The 12,036-nt window shown below is 34.2% G+C and overlaps 1 pseudogene; it reads left to right on the forward strand.

Moving 5' to 3' along the window:
- The first annotated feature begins 5,135 nt into the window (after positions 1 to 5,135).
- Positions 5,136 to 6,031, forward strand: LOC114086877 (TRAF family member-associated NF-kappa-B activator pseudogene; annotated as a pseudogene).
- Positions 6,032 to 12,036: the final 6,005 nt, after the last annotated feature.

Consider the following 12,036-nt stretch of genomic DNA (forward strand, 5'->3'; position numbering starts at 1 on the left):
AAAATTGGCAACAAGCTACTATTTGCTTCTTTCTTTCCGTATTATGATACTTTAAAACTGAAAACCTGAAGAACAGCTTTGATGTTTTACCAGTTTGACCAGATCTTTCAAAGGTTACCTTAATTTACTAACAGCATTGCTTAAGTTTATGGGACAATTCAAATACCTCAGTTTAATATACCTTTAGATTTTTTTCCTTGTTCTTCCACATGTTGACTACGAGTCTTGGAATGAACAGTATCAATCAGACTTTCAGAGTTCAGAGAGAAAGAGAGAACTATTTTTCATTCTCACTATTGTATCCCAAGCGTCCAACATCATACTGTATACAAGAGGCTAAATTAATATTTTCCAATTAATAAACTCAATATCCTATCCGTAGAATAGGACATCTTACTGGATTTCATGATATGTTCTTTCCCATATTTTAACTACATTTTCTTTTTGTCTCACAATTCTTTTCTGTTCTCAAATTAATCGTATTTCTCTTTAAGAAATAATGTCAGTGTTTTGCTTAGAATAAATCAGAGCATAAGATTATAAATAATAATATTTAGAAATAGAAAATAACATTCTATTGAAGAATAGTTCCCCAAATATTTTATTTATGTGTTATAAAACATGGGTTCTTAGAAAAGCAAATAGAAGATTAAAAAAATGTGTCATACCTTTTGCATATTTCTAGAGATAAGCCTTATTCAAACAAAATATTCCAAGAATTGCTTCTTACTAAAATATTTCTTTCTCTAATCATCAGAATATTGCCTATGTTGTCATTTGGGATCAATGTAGTCCATATATTCACATAACCCAACTGAAGCCAAGACTCAGGAGTTGTGTCAGAGCAATGTCATAGTAAATAGAAAAGTCCTGTAATCAAAAATTAATTTCAAAAGAGTCAGTTATATTTTATACTTTCTTGAAAATTCTGAGCATGAGTTCAGAATCATCTTTTATCAGATTAATTTAAACTTTATATCTCCTCCAATGTCTCTTTCCTCCACCTTTGTTCAGGAAAGTAAACCAACAAAACTACAAACTCATCCTAGTTCTATCCCCATATTATCTATGGCTCTTACTCTTCAATCTCTTTCCTTCCGCTTCCATTCCTTTAATTTCCTCCTTTGTGCTTCCTTCTTGTCACTTGCAGGGTAACTTGCTCTGAAGATATTTTGTCTTTTCCTACCCCATACTAAGAATGGACTTCATCTTTCTCATCACAAGTGTTCCAAGAGGTTTTCTGTATTTTCTATACATTTTTAAATACCCATTGTGAATCCTTAAAGTTAAAATTTGTGTTAAAAAAGTGGAAGAGTAAGAGTCTGAAATCCGGCATTATAAGTTATTTTGACTCATAATATTTATCCATACTACTTGGGGGATTAATCTGACTCCATGTTTTGTAGGAAAAAGTAGTGAATTGAAAATAAGTAAATAGATAAATAACACACAATACAATATATAGAGGATTGCAGAAGTAGTAAGACACACTTGACTTCAGTCTTTTACCTACCCTTTTACCTGGGTGCATCCTTCAACTGGTCTGATATTCCATTTCCTCATCTATAATATGGAACTAATAATGTGCTACAAGTTTTGTTGTGAAGATTAAGGAGAACTTAGATATCAGTTTCATAATTAGTATCAGAATTGGATTAGTGTATGAAAGGCAACATTGACACATTTTTATCAATATTTATTTATCCTTTATATTCTATTGACATGAGAGTATTTCCTCCACACTCTGTTTCTTCTCAGTAAGTAGAACTGGATAATACTGTGTGTTTTAGGACTTCTTACATTCATGTATGCTCTGTGCCTGGTATAAATTCTTGACAAATAATTTACATGCAATATATATATATATATATATATATATATATATATATATATATATATATATTTTATTATATATATGTATATATAATATATTTTATTATATTTTATTATATATATATGTATATATATAAACTTAGGTGGAAAGTGTGTGTAGAGGTGTGTGTGTGTGTGTATTTGTGTGTGTGTATGCATGTGGGGAGAAAAAGATATTTAACTTCCAAATTCTCCCTGCTAAGAAATTGATGAAAATCCTAAATCAAAGGAATGTAAAATGATTCAGCCACTCTGAAACCTAGTTTGGAAGTTTCTCCCCCATATTAAATACACTTACTGAGCGACCAACCATGGCACTTCTGCATATTTATCCAAAAGTAATAATAATTTATGTTCACACAAAAAAAAGTTGTACGTGAATGTTTATAGCAACTTTATTTATAATCACCCAAACATGAAAAAAGTTTTTAAAAGGTTGAATTAATAAGCAAATTGTAGTAAATGACACAATTCCATTATTACAATTGAAAATAAACAGATTGAACTGCTGTTATACTCAACTACTTGAATCAATCTCAAGTGAATTTTCTCAAAAGTTTGTACACTGTATAACTCTATTTATACAAAATTCTTCAAAATAATAATCTGTAGTGATGAAGAACTGATAAGTAATTGCCAAGATTTAGGGGTAGAAGAAGTTCAGGAATAAAAAGTGACAGCTTGAGGATGTTTGGGTCTCTATCTCTGTATCCCGATTTTGATGTTGGTGACACACATTTGTAAGTGAGTTAAAGTTTATGGAACCGTACACCGAAAATGATCAATTTACTGAATGCTAATTAGCTTTGATTCTTATTAAGGAATAGAAAAATAGTTTATTCATTTGAAAAATAGTTTATTTAGTTTATAAAAAATAGTTTATTCATTCAAGGTATTATTTGTTCTATCCTGAGAAATTTCCCATCTAATTTTAACCCATTCCAGTTACCAGATATCATACCTTTTCTAACACTACTCTTTTTACTAATTAATATTTTCACAAGAGGGATACTAGTTGGGAGAGAATTTCCACGTTTTCAGAAGTGGCATGCAAAAACATTAATAAGAAAGGGATCGAAGTAAATTAAATCATACTCATTTATTTGAGCCATGTTCAAACTTATCAGGCAATGCCCATTCACAAAGTCATGATAAACTATTTGATCTCACATCAGTATATTAAATAATCTCTTCACCAAAGAAGACTCACCAGGCATAACCCAGTGTGATGTCAAGAGAGAAAATGAAAAGCTGACTCAGAAGTCAGACAGCACTTGCAGTCCCTTTGGCCTCACGGTCATAGTGATTGATGAACTAAAAATAACTGTACAACAGATGGTAATAAGCATGACAACTTGCAGAAGCACCTGAATTTCTCCAAGTCTTTTCACAAATGCTAGTGGGGCTCAAATGCAACGTCAAAGAGGCTGAGTTCATGAAATTCTCAAAATTAAATTGTAGTGTAACAAACATGGGTGACTTGTCCCTGGCTACTGCCTCAAACTTTAAATTCCAGGAGTTTAGGAAATCCAACCAAAGAATGTAGTCTTTTTTTCAGAGTCTATGACAGGAACACGCAGCTGCTTCAAACACGGAACACCCCACGTAGCCAATGTGTAGAATCGCATCTGGGCACTATATCATCCTGTGAAACATTACAACTTTGATATAGCAGCCAAAAAACAAACAAACATGGAATTAAATAAAATATATAAAATCAAGGTTGTGTGAGCATGAGGACGGCTTTTGAAATAAAACTAGACTTTTATTCCATAAACTGCTCAGGCCAAAAAAGAGCATAGCTATTGAAAGTTGGTTCCATTATGACCACAATTTCAATGACAGACCTACTCACTAAATTATCCAGTTGTCACCTCCTTACTCCTTCAGTGCCCTGCTCTTTTAGGTCTGTGGACTTTGTATTGTCAGAATAGCCACATACTTTAAGGGGAAAAAAGATTTAATGGCATTTTTCTCGTTATGACAAAAAGAGCTTGCTAATTCAACAAACATTGAAATAAATGCAACTACTGCTGTAGTTCCATTAGTGGAGATATGAATGTTAGATTTTTATGAGAAGAGTGTCTAGTTGTACATGTGGTCACATAGCTGGTAAGCAAGTAGAGGCTGGAATATAGTCAATCCTGGTTATAGTTGTCTTTCCTCAAAACGAAGAGCCTCCTTCTGCTAATTTGCTCAGCCACTGGTAGTGCCTATATGTAATTTCTCTGCCAAAGAGGTGTGTGTTTTTCTAATTCATGCAAACATACTGGTATTTAAGCAAAAACTTTAAATATAAAAAATTATCTAAATCCAGCTAATTAAATGGGAAAATGGCAGATATAAGAGCCAGGTAAATAAGAAAATAAGAAAAGACTGAAAATAAAGGTAGAGGTTTTTTTTTTTTTTTTCTTTTTGTTTTGTTTTGTTTTTTAAGGCCTAGAATGTTAAACCTTGAAGAAAGAACAAGACAGAATATGGAGAGAGGGCTGTGAGGATCATGAAGATTGGAATTAGACAAAACCATGTCAGCATATTCCCTCCAAACTGCATCATTCACTTAAAATTGGGTGAGGAGTCAATGGCCTGGTGCATGAGAAAGTTGCTTTTTGCTTTCCTCTGGAGTGTCATCATAGTTTTGTCAATAAAACTTGGAAATTTCCCAAAGGGTCATGGAGAGAATAAGTGTAAGACATGGAAATAGCAAAAGCCAACCCCATCTACAGTGAGAACACAGCCATCAAACCTATCACTTAATCCATCCTTTATAGTGATGCTACAGGACAAAGAAGAATGATAAAAACATTGCAAATCAATTTAACAAAGCATATGAAGCCTTCCAATAGGCACAAATGAGTGGAGACTCTGCAGTAAGGAACTATATAGTAAAATACCAAGAGCAAATAATATATGAGCAGCAGGAGAAGGTGTCACTTTAGCTATGATTGACAGAGAAATCAAAATTACTTTTTTTGTAAATTCCAATTGAGATAACAGTTATGGCTAATGTTCTTCTCCAGATAGTGAAATAAGGAAGAATAATTTAACTCTTGATCAGCCACATGATAAATAAAATTAAATGAGTAATGCTAAGAGAAAAATAAAAACCAAAAAATAAAATTGATATATTCTATCCAGCCCTTATTGCTCTTGACCAAGGCATGAAAGGCTTTTCTCCCAACACAAATAGGTAAGAAGCAGGTACTTCCCCTAAGAAAGAAACTTCACCAAGTGGTCTCAGTACTCCTTTATTTCATGTAAAGATGATTTGGCTGGTGGGGGGGGGGGAGGTCGGGGAATCTGAAAGAAGAATTTCATTGAACATACATAAAGCAAGAATCACAGATAGACAGAAAGACTGCATGAGCAAACTTGATATACCAGACATTGCAACCAAAACACAGTGCTCTATAAATATAGAGTGTACAAACAAAACAGATAACCAAAAAGCACTATTTAAGCCTCAGACCAAAGCTGATTATAAATAGAAGTCATCCATGCATCAAGTTTGTCATACCAAGAGAACTGGGCAAAATGAGGAAGACATCTCTTTTGAATCCCTTTCTAAATTCAATATCAAGTTTCCACCTAAGCAAAGTGACTCTGCTAGTCTTCATCTATGGACAATGATTCTGCTCATAGCATTCCAGAGGGACCCAGAAGTCTCAGTTTTACTACATCTGAGGCAATCGTGCCCAGAAACACTTAGTATTAGCGATAACCAAGAAATGTTGTTAAAACAAAAGAAACTTTGTTTGAAATACACAAATGGACCCTATAGCTTCAGCTATGCTGAACCTTAAAACAACAGAGAAAGCAAAAAGCTCAAATTTGGTAAATACTTATATCAGGACAACTCTGGATAGAGCTTCAAGTTTGCCAGTGGATACCATAATGAGTTCTACATGTACACATTCCTCTTCAAGGCCTGTCTGATGCACCTTTTCCCTCACTCTGCTCCCCAGGAGAAGCTGCCCAAGACCACAGCAGGCTCTGTGGAAGCTTTTTCCTCATCTAGACAGTGGCTTAGTGGTAGAAACAGACTCAGGACTGCACGTACTTGAAATCTGTGAATTTGGCAAACGTCCTCCTATCATCCATTACATCCAGAAACAATTTCCTCTGACATTTTAATCCACACTTTAATGGGGAGACTTAGGACACATCTAAAAATAGATGTTTCAAGTTTCATGTGATGATATTGAATTTGTAATACTACAAAAACTTGATTGTAAACTAAATTCAAGATAATTTTATTGTGTTAACAATGATTTGAATTTTTTCTAGACATATTTCATAACTTTCTTTTATCTTTTAAAAGATCATTATGTACAAAATTATAAATTGTTGTACTCATATTTACAGTGTTACTACCATAATTCAAATCATGTATGTGACTTTCGAGTTGTGATCACAAATTATGTTTGTTTCTAATATCTGAGTTTATTGCTTGGAATTCTAATGTGATATACTGAATTTGGTGATGTCAAAGGCTCATAGGATTTTTTTCATTGAAAATTTTAGATTATTTATGCTACAGATGATGTTCTTCTTAAATAAACCTATAATAGAGAATAGTAGACAACATAAATGTCTAAGTAAATGCCAAACCTAAGTCTTTTGTTGCCCAGTGATAAAATCATAGGTAGAAGGTAGATGTGGTAATGCATACCTATAGTCTCAATACTTAGGAGGCTGAAGCAGGAGGATCTCATGAGCCAAGGAGTTTGAGATCAGACTGGGTAACACAGACCCTATATTTAAAACAAAATTACTGGTAGAATTATTAAACACTTCAGATTATTTTTAACATACATGGTTTAACTTTTACTATGTATAAACCTATAATCAATTGAATATTAAAAAAGATTTATTTTAAAAAATAAAATTAAGAGAATTTAGAGCTGTGCTCAATAACTGAGAAGATACAAAATGTTCTAATTTGTGTACTTTTATTACTACTGAAAACACATTTTAAGAAAAATATCCAAAAATATTTTTATCTGCTTAACAGAAAATACATTTCTACTATGAATTTTGCTTCTGAATAGGATTATAATTCAAGGTTTTATGAAAATAGAAATTGTCAAGTAAAAGAATGGGTTGATTGGTTATTTTTTCTTAAAAAGTACTGATTCCATTAAATAGTCACACATACATTTCTAGAAATGCAAATTAAATAAAGTAATCACAGAGTATTGAGAAAAGATAAAAAAACTTCATCCATGAAGATGTAAAATGTACCAATGTGAATGATTTTTAATGTGAGGAAATTAGAGGGAAATGCATCGATATTTTCACATAGATGGAGTAATTTAGAATAACATTTAGATAATAATCTTGCATCATTGACAGGGAGTTTCCACATTTGTATATATTTTAATATACAGAAAGCCATGAATAGCACACCCCACCTAGTCCAATATCTTTCTTGCACTCAAACATGTCCAGAAATAAATTGCAATATTTCTGTACTCACTGGATATTTTTCCTTTTCTTTTTTTCTTAACTATCCATCAAGAGTCCCATGGTGTAGCCAGATCAGAAGAAATACAAAGGAAGTGACCAGGATGGGAAAGACAATATAGATGAAGGCCTTTGTTGAGGAGTAGAAGCAGCTTTCCCCAAGGTCACTCATAGGTTATTTCTTCTGCATAGAACAAAGGTGGCCCATGATACCTCCTGCTTATCAGGCTTCTCTGTGATGATGCCATCTCTGGCTGGAGACATGTCTGACCTTTCGCTTTCAGAGTCCTCATAGCACTTCATGTAACCAACTATTAAAGCATTCACCGTACATCCTTGTGGAAAGGTTATCATGTTTATTACATATCTACCATGAAAACTTGCTAGAAATGGAAGGAAGAAGGAAGAGAAGAAAGGAAACAGAAAGAAAGGGAGGAAAGAAAAAGGAAGGAGAATGGCAGAGGGGTATTCAATTCTAAAGAGGAAAAGTGACTCATTATAATAATCTCATCAATGCATTTGAAGACTTGTCATGTAAGAAAGAAATCTCCTTCTACATGATTTAGAGAGGAAATGAGTGACAAGTGGTAAGAAGAGTCAGGCAATTTTGACTCACTATATAAATGAACTTTATGAATCATAGTTGTCTAAGATGTGAAAAAAGCACAATGTTCTTAGTCTATGTATACACATATAAAGTTTGGAAAATTAAAGAGATGTCAGTGTGGGGTTGATGCAGTAGGCAACAGTGTGAACAAAAGGGCATCAACTACTCTAAAGTATGGGTTCTTTCCTTTCACTGAATTCTAGCATCTTCAGGAAGGACAATACATTGATTCAGATGGTATTTTTCTCTTTCTTCTATTCTAACTATTTGGCCCTGCACAAACAGTGGTATTTTCAACAAATATTTATTTTAAAAATCTGCATTGGTCTTCTGAAAAAAACTGAAAATAGTTCATGAAATCCTTATGGTAAGTCATCACATTACACAAATTGACATCTGAAAACAGTTTTTAAAAGGACAAGGCAATGAGACATACCACAAACAAATATTTTTATGCCTACTGTACGTAAGAGAAAAATCCAAGATATATGAATCACATTTCACAGGGAAGTGTCTGTGACATGTAAACAAAAGCTAGGACTAGACTACCTACAAATAATTACTACAGTTTCTAAATATAGTCCTTGCATATTCATATCATGTTTTTAGTTTGCTCCATGTTGATATATCTAGATAGTTTTGTGTTGATCAAAAGTTGTATGACTTTTTTTTGCCAATATTTGGAATTTGGCAAAACTTAAAGTGAATTTTCCCATTATTTATTAAGCCCATATGAATTCCAAGGATTATTTATGAGAATGGTTTGATTCATTTGGAAAGATCCTAGTGATGGATTTGTTTATAAAAGCATGTTAATGCGTAGAAAATGTACTCAATTAAACAAAGGTTCGAGATGAATTTTTCCATCAAAAGGAACATTAATTCTGAACTTATCCTAGAGACTTGAACTCCAATTCCTCTCTGGCCATATTTTCTTGGAAGAGCAGCTATTTGCTGAATACCCACTCCATGCCAGGGACTTTATATTTGTACCCAAGAAGCCCTGGCTGAGTTTGTTCCCTAAGAAATTTCTTTTTTGATTGAGAAAAGACTAATAAGCAACTGGACATGGCTTGATGTAGCCCCATGTGAACTAAACAGCTGATGTCTCACAGATGGTCTTACTTAAAGAGTAAATAACCCAGATTTTAGGAAAAGAAACTGATGTTTGGCTACTATGAGAACTGGGCACTGCCTGGTTGATGCCATAGGGACAAACTGGGAGTTTCCCAAAATGAAAACCTTGGTGAAAACCTAGCATTTCCCTATAGGATCTTGAAATTGTACTTGTGATACTAAAATTGACAGTTTGAAATCATGGATGATATTATTTTCTTAAAAAAAATCAAAGACATGAAGCTTTGCAAAACTACTGATGCTCCCAGGCTTCTGAAAACGAAGGGGCTGTAGATATACTCCCTAATCATAGTGTAGGGAAAACCTTGTACATAATTTTATGGATAAATGCAAACAAATGTTTTGCAGCTTTAAAAAAAGACATTTGCTTTCCATAAACACGGTGTATTAAACTGATGATTCAACATTAAATAGAAGCCATCTTAAAAATTTTAAATTTAGAAGTTAATTGAACCATTTTATAATCTCCCTCCCAAGAAAATGTTTTCAAACATGATCGTGGTATTTTATTCATGTGGGGAGTCCACAACAGATCCAGTGCTCTGACTACTATGTAATAACTCTAGCCGCTACTCCATGAGCCATGGACTTCAGCAGGAAGAGGGGCCAGCTTCCAATAGTAGTCACCATGTTACCTGATGAAAACATGGTAGCCTGGGATGAGGAAGGCTGAAGATTTAAAACCTTCAAAATACCAAATGGTATTTATGATTTTGAATCTTTCCATTTTGAAGATTGTTTTCAATTTTTTTAACCACTGATTTACTAACCTCCATTTCTTTTCTCTATTCCTTACTTTCATGTTTCTCTTGGTCTATTTTCAAGTGTTAAAGGGTAATCCTGACACACAACTTTTATACTATGAGGAAGATTTTAAGACAAGATCCAATCCAGTGATCACAGGATTGGACCCAGTCTTCCACGCATCATTTGTATTTATAAGGTAGCAATTACTATGTACCAAAACAAAATCTGGGAAGGTAAGTGAAACATTTTCCCTTCCTTCCATTTATAGTGGACACGTTGAAAATTTACATATGTGTACAAAATGTCTTAAAGGCATGATTATTTATTTTTAACTCTTTTAAACAATATTTATATTTTAGTTTTAGTTGGACACAATTTCTTTATTTTACATTTTTTTTACATTTATTTGCTGCTGAGGATTGATCCCAATGGCCCATGCATGCTAGTCGAGTGCTCTACAACTGAGGCACAATCCCAGGCCAAGGCATAATTATTCTTTTGCTGCCTTTATTTCTATACCAGTTTGCTGAGGGGCTGGGTTGATGGCAGAGAACGGACTTGAGGAAGCAGTAAATAGCTTATTGTCACTTTCATTGTCCTCTGAACAAATCCTTACATCTTACAGAGAGAGAAGATGACTCAACCAAGATCTGATTTACTTTTTGATTTACTTCTCAAAACCTTCTCATTTTCCTTGAGTGAACTACTTGACACTGTTCACTTTGCTCCTCCTTTCTCTATTTTCACTACATAATAAACTCCCCAAGGACATAATGGCATGTTTGTTTTCTTCTGAATTTCCCTCAAGTTGCCCAGCATCTTGACTTGTATATAAGTGCTTAATAAATGCTTTTTGAATTACAGTTTGCACTAATGAAAAGTAAAACATAAATTATTACCAATGGAGTAAACATAAGGAAAATGAAAGAACATTTTCAGGATACTTGATTTTTAACAGTGTCTCTATAAGAAACCAAATCTTGTACTTAATTTCCTATGTTGTCTGTGCACAGCAAACCACCCCCAGTATTGACTTTTCCACTGGTTAGATGATGCATGTATAAGAGCATTAGAACAAATAAGCAAGAGAGAAATAAGCACTTTAAAGATCTTAATTTTAAAATATTCCTTGGAAAAATCTAAAAGAAAAAAATCTATTTTTATTTCAGTAAAGGTAGCAGATACTGTAGATTGCTGCACAATTGCCATTTTCCTCTCCCTGATCTACTGATCTTGTCCCCTACCATCATCAGAAAATGCTACCTATTCAACTCACCAGCTTCACTTGCCAATAGAGCAGCCATAGGGGGATTCTACAGAGAGGCTCTTGGTAACAATTTTCACTCCCTGATTGGAAAAATCAGACCCACAAGGATATTTCTCTCACTCAGCACCCTCCTCCTGTCTTTCTTTTCATGGGTCCTGTCCTTAAGCATTGGCAGTAATTTTGCAACATGGAAAAAAACAGGCTGAGGATGAAAGACAGCACATAGAGACTGGCAAGGAGCCAGAACTGAAAGGACCTGGCTTCCAGTTCTGGACTTCTAAGGTCAGACAGTTCGAAACTCCATTGATAAAATGACATTTCTCAGAGTGTTGCGGATGTAAGCTCTCTGCCAGCCACTGTATATACTGTTCATGCATACACATTGCTTCCTTTTATTCTCTTGTTGTTTGTTTGTTTGGCAATGCTGGAGATCAAATCCAGGGCTTTGCACACAAAAGGCAAGGGCTCGAATGCTGAGCTATATCCCCAGCCCCTTCATTTTATGCTCAAAACAACCCCATGTGGAGATATCTGCAGTCCCTGTAATGACTGATAAAACTGGACCTCAGGAGGCACAGTTCTATCCCAAAGCCATGTGAAGTAATATTCTCATAATTCAGAACCACAGCCATGTGACATAAGAAAGTCGTTTGCCTTTTCACACGGTTATCGACTTAGTTCTCATTGTTTCAGTTTGTCAAGGAAAACATTGACAACAACCAGGTCAATATTGAATGCTTTACTTTAAAAAGACAGCATAAGAAAACAATATTGGGGAAGGGTCTTAGGGCTGCATTTTAAAGCATGACTCATCCCAATGAAGAGTTTTCTGATTCCACACACCATAAGCTGGGCAGGTAACATAATCCCCTAAGAGACCAGCTTCCACTCACCTCTGGGATTGTGCATTTCTGGCACTCGCCAAGAGCAGTTGCATAGG

The sequence above is a fragment of the Marmota flaviventris genome, chromosome 6 (genome assembly GCF_047511675.1).
Source record: "Marmota flaviventris isolate mMarFla1 chromosome 6, mMarFla1.hap1, whole genome shotgun sequence".
In the NCBI taxonomy this organism is placed as follows: domain Eukaryota; kingdom Metazoa; phylum Chordata; class Mammalia; order Rodentia; family Sciuridae; genus Marmota; species Marmota flaviventris.